Source organism: Triticum urartu, unplaced genomic scaffold, assembly GCF_003073215.2.
Source record: "Triticum urartu cultivar G1812 unplaced genomic scaffold, Tu2.1 TuUngrouped_contig_4634, whole genome shotgun sequence".
In the NCBI taxonomy this organism is placed as follows: domain Eukaryota; kingdom Viridiplantae; phylum Streptophyta; class Magnoliopsida; order Poales; family Poaceae; genus Triticum; species Triticum urartu.
Window position 1 is genome coordinate 1 of NW_024115238.1, and position 9005 is coordinate 9005.

The 9005-nt window shown below is 43.0% G+C and overlaps 1 pseudogene; it reads left to right on the forward strand.

Annotated features, from left to right (window-relative positions):
- Positions 1-437: 437 nt before the first annotated feature.
- LOC125528101 lies at positions 438-1973 on the forward strand (annotated as a pseudogene).
- The last annotated feature ends 7032 nt before the right edge of the window (positions 1974-9005 follow it).

The window sequence follows — 9005 nt, forward strand, 5'->3', positions numbered from 1 at the left end:
ACCGGTGCGTGCTGACCGGGTGCTAAAGTGGGGGGCCTTTAGTGCCTACATTTTAGTGCCGGTTACCAAACCGACACTAAAGGGCCTTACGAACCGGTGCTATTGCCCGGTTCTGCACTAGTGCTTGTATGCCAGACTTTCGCTTTTGTGGTGAGAATATTTCCCATGGACTTGATTGCAATTCGTTACGGAATGGTTTAGCTAAGAGGGGGGGTGGGGGGTCGTATGAGACAACATGAGAGTTAAGGGGGAAAAAGACCCGGTCTCATTTATAGTAATTCATGACTGGTCAAATCTTTGCAATGGTATTACATTTTTCTTTTTGGCACGTACCATATCTAATTTTGTTGGTAATAACAAAATGAAAGATTTGTGTATACTTTGTTATCATGAAATGGCAATCTAACCACTCATTTCCCTGCCTACCAATGAAACAGTAACCGATGTTGCTGGAGAGGTTGTTGAGGTAGGCCCTGCGGTTACAGAATTGAAAGTCGGTGACAAAGTTGTGTCCAAATTAGTCTTCTAGGTAATTCAGAAAGTTCCAATTTTAACAATTCATTTTATGTTATTGTACATATCGATCATTCATGACACAAGGTATGTAATTACAGAAATCTGGTGGCCTCGCTGAGTACGTTGCAGCATCCGAGAGCATCTCTGTCGCCCGCCCTGCCGGAATTAGGGATGGCAATGGGTACCCATTACCCGCGTACCCTGTGGGTAAAAACCCTATTAGGGTAAGGGTATGGGACAAAAAATTACCCATGGGTACTTAAATGGGAAAATATCATACCCATCGGGTAGAGAGGGTACGGGTATGAGATCGTATAACCCATGCCCGTGTACCCATGTACCCATCTAAAATGTTAACATGTGGGTTTCCGTTAATATCCCAATGTATTGATTTCCCCTCTTAATCACGCTAGGTAAAAACTCTAATGTGTATTCAAATTATCTCTATAATTTATCATGATTTTGTGAACTTAAAGTGTATGCATATGTGTTGTTATTTATGATTATGTGTTGTTATTTATCATTTTTATATGTCACTTTATAGGAAAGTATTGTTGTTTATGAGAATATGTTGTTGTACATTGTTGTTTAAAATGTGTTGCTATTAATAATTTATGATTATATGTTACCTTTTACAACTACTTTCTACTCAATTGATGTGCTGTAAACACGGGTATTTTTACCCACGGGTATCCATATACCCTGTTGGGTGACGGGTATGGGAAAAAATTGTACCCTTGACGGATATGGGTATGGGTGATGGGTAAACTCAGGGCGGACAGGTAAGGGTATGGGGTAGCTCCACCCGTACCCATACCCGGCGGGTGCCATCCTTAGCCGGAATATCCGCTGCTGATGCCACAGGGCTGCCCCTCGCCGGCTTCACTGCTCTGCAGGCCCTGAGGGCCATTGGGACCAAGTTTGACGGCACCGGCAGCGGCGGCAACATCCTGATCACCGCAGCATCAGGTGGCATCGGCACTTATGCTGTTCAGCTGGCCAAGCTCGGAAACCACAACGTCACAGCCACCTGTGGTGCGCGCAACCTGGAGGTTGACGCGAACATCGGTGCCGATGAGGTGCTTGACTACAAGACCCCGGAAGGTGCAGCACTGAAAAGTTCTTTGGGCAAGAAGTACGACTACATTGTGAACATCACGAGCGATGGCAAGTCGTCGGCCTTCAAGCCGGCCCTCAACTGCCCTGGCAGAGTTGTCGACATAGCTTCCAACTTTTGGAACTTCGTCACATCAATTCTGACATTTTTCTCCAAGAAAAAGCTATCCATTATGATCGTGTCGATGGAGAAGGAGGACTTGAGGTTCCTGCTTGACCTGATGTAGGAAGGGAAGCTCAAGACAGTCGTCGACTCACGGTACCCTTTTGAGATGGTAGCTGATGCGTGGGAGAATAGCATGAGCGGGCACGCAACAGGAAAGGTCATTATTGAGATGTGAAATTCATGCATATGATCCTTTATTGCAAACTAGAGTATTAGCAAACGCATCCACAATAAACGTTTTAATCATCTACTCCTTCTGCCTCAAAATATAAGACGTTTTTTGACACTGTTCAGTGTTAGAAATATGAGCAATTTACCAAATGATTTTGTTAATAGAAATATTAAATAAAACATGACTAATATAACATGGATAAAAGTAGTCATGCGATCTGACAGAGAGAAGGTAAATAACATCTTCATATATGAACCACAACCAAACATGTCTAAAGCAGATAATAGAACAGGTTGCATAAATGGCGTAGAACGTAACATATGTAGGACAGACACTAGAGCAAAGAACAGCGAGAGGACCTCTAACAGAAAGAGCAAGAACACGTATGGGACAGCAGCAGCAGTAGCACTGGACTTGGGGTCGGTGTCCTCGCCAGCCATGTCGTCGAGAAGGTTGTCGGCGTCAGGGAAGAAATCATCATCGGGGAAGTAGTCGTCGGAGTCCGGGGCGTCCGTGACGAAGAAGTCAGTAGTCGCGCTGAGCAGTCCCCAAAAACCTTATCACCCTTCTCCCGTACAAGACTCAAAAGGTGCGGTTCCGGAGGCCTGCTATCCCGACCTGCGGTGCACGCCGCAAGCCGGGATGGGGAAGAAAGTAGCAGCAGCGCAGTGCTCAGGAACTTGTGGCGAGAGAAAGAAGAGATTCTGGTGTGTCTCTCTGAGAGGAGCGACCTCCCTTTTATAGGCGCAAGAGAAGGAGACGAGAGGCTGTGCTGGGAGCTGAAGAGAACGAGGGAGACGAAACGAAAAGGCAGCAGGCGAAGAGGTGCGCCGTTCGTATGCAATCTCCACTACGGCAAAACGTTTCAGCTTCCGCGTGACCTTTCGTATACACGTCGTGCGTGGCAAAAATTTAGACATTGGCTCATTCCCGCAACCCGCGGCGCGTCGTGATGAGGCGAGGCGAGGCGTGGCGAGGCGGAGGAGGAGCACACATGGATGTCCCTCTTGTTCTCATCCTCATACATGTGGAGAAAGAGCCTCCCTTATAAAAAGGTCCAACTCCCTCTAAACTAGCAATGTGGGACTAAACTTTAGTTCCACCTCTTGCCTTGCGTGAATGGGCTGTGTGGGCCTCTAGGATTTATTAGGAATTTCTAAAACTGCTATTGGGCTAGGCCCAAAATAGACAAAATTTCAGCATTCGATGCCAAAAACGTCTTATATTTAAGGGAGAAGGGGTATTACTTTATCTTGTAAAAGTCCACATGGTGTAACAGCACATTTAGTCTAGAAGTCATGTAATGTTAATCAATATTTATTATTACTATCATAGTTTTTTTCTTCTTCCATTGTAATAAAAAATATCAAACAAAACCTAAAGAACACAATAAATTTTAGGCATGAAGTTTAGCTTACTAGACCCAATTTATTTACTATAGAACTTGTATTAGAGTTTACATCAACCACCTATCCTTCGATTTAGTAAAGTTTCATGATCGGACTATTTGTCAACAATTTATTCGCGTATGGGTGCAATATTGGCCCATCCACTCATTGGCCCATCCACTCTGACATTAACATTTCCCTCCAATAATGTTAGTTATATGCACTAGAGGCAATCACAAAGATCATTATATTTCATTGCATCCTTGATTTATTAAATATTCATTGAATAATGTAATTTGTATTAAATGGGAAAGTATGTGATATTCTAAAGTAATCCCTCGGAAACTGATAAAGCATATATGAGAGTTATTTACCCAAAACCACCACACTTGGGGCTAGGGTAACCGGTCAGTACCACATTTAAGCCATATCACAAAAAACCACCAACTCTGGGACTAATCGGTACCGCGGAGCACTGACTGGCCATTTTAGCCGCGGAAACAGCGAAACCGACATGTCAGGCCCACCTGTCGGGTCGACGTGGCGCGGGCTGATGGACGCCGTTAGACGGAGGGGGGCAGCCATTTCCGCGCCCGTGTATTAGTGGGCCGTGAGGGTCGCTGGTCGGACCAGACCGCACCAGAGCACATCCGACCCCTCTGTCTCGACCTTGACGACCGCCGCCGCCGTCCGCCGGTCCGCCATGGTTTCTTGGAGCGAGGGGTCAAGCTCTTCTTCTTCGGACGACGAGTCAGTGACTAGCCAGGTACGTTCATTTGGGGATTCCAACATTTAGGGTTAGGGTTCTTGAGTTGGGGATTTCTTACCAAGACGCTGATTTCTTCAATCTCTTTGGTTTTAAGCTTCCTAGGATTATCCCATGCTATGAATGGAGTGGCATTGCTCATGAGCTCTCCTCTCACTGTCTGCATCGCGAGCCTTGCCTCAGTCTAGTAGCATTTGAATCTACGGACACTGGCCGACGTTTTCTTGCTTGCGCTGAGGAGAAGGTATGTTGGTTAGTACTGTATTTAGTTAACCTTAGTTAGTTTTTGCTCCATTCAAATGCCAGAAGGAAATTTTGCTCTGCTTATTAGTGTGAACAATTGTCAATGCCCATAGTTGGATTTAATTATGCTCTGACAGTAGTAAATTATGCTATGCCAGTGTAATTTGCTCCAAATAATTACGTAGTGTACAACATTGTTAGTGCCAGTAGGAAATTATGCTATGGCAGTGTAATTTGCTCAAATAATTAAGTAGTGTACAACATTGTTAGTGCCAGCACTAAATTTTGTATTTATTAATGACAACATATATTTATTTTATATGCTGTTAAAAGTGACAAAAATTTCTTATTGACAACACATATTAATTTGATAGGCTTTCTTAATTGTTTGTGCATTTAAATGAACACAATTTCTTACTGAGAACATCTCTTGTGTAGTATGATTGACAATATTTTTTCTGAATTATAGGCTGAACTAAAGTGCAACTATCTGGAATGGATAGACCCTGAGTGGTCAGTGGCTTTGCAGTTCTGCCTAACTGAATTGTGGGGCATGTATGACAAAGAAATCAATGACAGGCTGAGAGACAATGTTCAGCTTGGTGAACAGAATTACAAAGTAGTTGGAGAAAAGAGGAAGATAGAAGAAGAGCTGAGATTTTTCAAACTTGATTTTGCAAAAATGGTTGCTGACAAGGAGGATGCTATTACCGAGCTGGGCAATACTAGGTTGGCTCTCAATGATCTGAAAGAGGAGATGGAGAAGAAGAAGCTGGCAGACCATGGTTGCACAAACCTACATCAGTTACTCAGGGCAAAGGCAGAGAAGTAGAGGGACAAGCTTGTGGTAGAGAGAGACCAAGTGCTCACAGAGAGAGACCAACTAAAGGAAGAGAAGAAAAAGCTAGAGTACATCATCTCTGATTTGCTGAAACAGAAGCATGGCTACAAGGACAAGATCAAGAAGTTGAAGGAGATCTGTGATGAATTTTAATTATGTAATGTGGCATTGTACTGGTGTAGTTGTGCTCTATTGCACTGAATAATCAACCCTACTAGAAGTGCACTGTACTGTTGTAATGGTTACATTTGTACTGAATTATGCAGTTTATCTGCAAGTCTAGAATTTGAACTTATGGCATGAATTTGAACTTAATTTGTAGTGCTATCTCCTGTATCATATTGAGTACTCTATTATATTTACTTCACTCCAGGTGAAACTGGTGTGATAGTCAAATTATTGTGCACAGAAAAATTTGAAATACCAGTAACTTATGGAATGAGTATACCAGGAACTTTCTGGCATTATTATTATGCACATAATGTGATGATCAGGGAGTGCAAACAACATAGCAGTACAGAGTAAATGTAGCAGTGCAAGCACATAATTATAGATAGGTACATGATGATTGAAGCAAGCCAACATAGCAGTACACAAGAATAATAGATAGTAGTTCCTCATAGCATAAAACCAAGATCCATACATAGGTTTAGCATAACATTACACAATAGTAGTTCATAGTGGCACACATAGGTTCAACACAGCATTACATAAGTTCAAATTTAGTCTTGGCATAGATAAAGTGCTGTAGTGCCTGATGGAGCACACATGCACTTGGATACATAGTCAAACAAGAACTCTCAGTAGTTCCCACTGGCATAGAAGTACCCGTCCATCCTTTTGCTCATGTATCTTGCCCTTTTTGGCCTATTTCCTGTTGGCTGGCTAGTTGAAGCTTCTGCAATAGTTCTTGGAGGATTGAAGCTTCTTGCACCTGTTTTTGCACCTCTCCTTGCAGCAGTAGTACGAGCACCAAAAGGAGAAGAATTTGCAGCTCTAGCAGATGAACCAGCAGCTCTAGCAGATGTAGCAGCAGCTCTAGCAGATTTGCCCCTTGAAGCAGCAGCAACAGATCCCCTTGAAGCAGATGTAGAGCTTGCACCCCTAGGAGTTGTTGTACCAGATGTTGAGCTTCAACCTTGCTTCCATGCAGGGGCTGTCCTGTTTTCCTGCAATTATTTTTGTTGGATAAATTTCAGTGATACTTAATGAGTGATGAGATAGAGAAGGAAGTCAAAAATAACATACCATGTGTTTGTTCTTCCTGATTTGCAGATCTGGCCTCAATGGCTTTGCACAACTTGTGTATTTGTGGCCCTGCATCTTGTAGTTACTACAAGTTATTGTAGCCATCCTTGATGTCTGCTTTGCTTGAGGAGGCTCAAACCTGCCTTTCTTCCTTTTCTCTTCTGCTGGTCCCTTCTTGTCTTCTTTGAACTGAGGTGGGTCAATGTCAGGAGTTGCAGTTTTCACCCAACAATCAGGACCAGGAAATGGGTAAATGATAGGCTTGTATGACTCCAAGTACATAGCCTTTTTGAAGAAAATATTTACATGGCCTCTGGTAGTTGTTTGGACCTGTAGATGGCAGAACAACCATGGTTGCAAGGAATTCCAGAGATGTTCCACTTCTTACAACCACATGTTTTCAGATTAGTGTCAACAGAGTAGGTCTTATACCCACTACTCACTTGGAAAAGACCTGGTCCGGCTATCAATGATTTGCAGTCCCTTGCATATCTCTTGTTCATATCTAACCTCTCAACATAAGTTGGTGCAATTTCCCATCTTGAAACTAGTCCACCCTCTCTCTTTTGCTGATACCTTACCAGAAGTTTGTCCTTGATCCCATTGATCATGGTGACAATTGGCTTGTTCCTTACATCAAGTATGTACTTATTAAAAACTTCACTTAAGTTATTGACAACCAGATCAGTTTTGCAGTTAGTATCCATTGCATGTCTTGACCAAGCTTTTGGAGGAATCCTTGACATCCACTCCCAAGCAGGCTTGCACTCAGCCTTCATGCTCTCCATTGCCAACTGAAAGTCATGTTCAGTGTAAGCATATGCAGCTGCATCCATGCATTTCTTCAAGTCTTCTCCTCTGAATCCTGCTCTCTGAAAGTTGGCATAAATGTGCCTCACGCAGTACCTATGAGGGCAGTTGGGAAAGACTGCTGTGACTGCATTCAACAGACCCTGCAAAGGATTTTGAATTTGTTAAAATGAAATAAATTATCGAAACAAGGGTAGGTGGGAGGTTGGTTGGGCTATGGTGGCCCATAAGGGTCACCCTAGGCTACCTTGACCGAAGTGTTGACAAGATGCGTTACCACTCGACACATGCCAACAAGGGTAGGTGGGAGGTTGGTTGGGCTATGGTGGCCCATAAGGGTCACCCTAGGCTATCTTGACCGAAGTATTGACAAGATGCGTTACCACTCGACACATGCCAACTAGGGTAGGTGGGTTAAAAGAAAGGTTGTTTAGGCTATGGTGGCCCACCCTATTGACCTAATTGTCGACAAGATGCATCACCACTATACACATGCCAACTAGGGTAAGTGTTCAACAAATTAATGAACTAAATACACTAAATGCAGAACTAATTAGACTAAATACACTAAATGCATAACTAATTAAACAAATTAATGAACTAATTAGAGTACTAATTTAGGGACAAGTGAAGATGTAGATGAACTCACCTTCTGTCTATCAGACATGAATGTGTACTTCCCAAATTTTCCCTCTTCAGTCCCTCCTAGGGCATACTTGAGTTGAGTCAAAAACCATGACCAATTTGGTGTGTCTTCAACTCCAACCACTCCAAATGCTATGGGGTACATATTGTTGTTTGCATCCCTTCCAGTAGTAGCTAGTATTTGTGCCCCACTAGTTAACTTAATGAAACAATCATCTAGGCCTATGAATGGCCTGCATCCATTCAAAAATCCCTCAACACATGCATTCAAACAGAAAAAAAGACCATGAAACCTTGGTCCTGCAGTTGGCTTTTCTCTTGTTTTTCCACTCACAGTACTGACAATGCATCTTGATCCAGGATTTGTAGCCTTCACAGTCTCCAAAAAATCTCTCAGCCTCTTGTATTGCCTCTTGTGATCTCCAAGCACAATCTCCTTTGCTTTCCTCTTTGCTCTCCATGCCATCGTCTTGGGCACCTCAACACCAAACTGCCTCTTTACCTTGTCAACTATAGCAGGTACAGTAGTGTTGGGGTCTGATCTGATAGTTTCAAGCATTTTCTTGCCAAGCCACTTGGAGCTGATCCTTGTCTTCTCAGATTGGGTGGGACATGTGTCCTCCAATACCATCTTCTTAATGTAGAAAGTGGGCTCATTACTGATCTTTGCTGCAACCATGTGGAACTGACAGCCCTCTCCATCACAACACACTATTACCCTATCACTGCAGTTTCTGTGATATTTGTATCTTCTAAGTTGTTTCATGCAAATTCAAAAGAGCCTCTCTAAATTGGTACACATCTCTGAAACAAAGCCTAAGCTGGAATTGCTGCTCTGGATGCAGCCTGCCCTCATCATACCAGACCCTAGGTGGTCTTTTCTTAGCTCTGCTCTTTCTACCAGAGGGGATTATAAAAGACATAGGTTCATTGCCATCATCATCGGCTTCAAAGCATGTATCATCCTCTTCTGAAGATGGATACCAGTCCTCATTCATGCTTCTGTTAGCACTAGAGTGGGACCTATTAGTAGGCCCATGAAGGAAATATGCCCTAGAGGCAATAATAAAGTTATTATTTATTTCCTTATATCA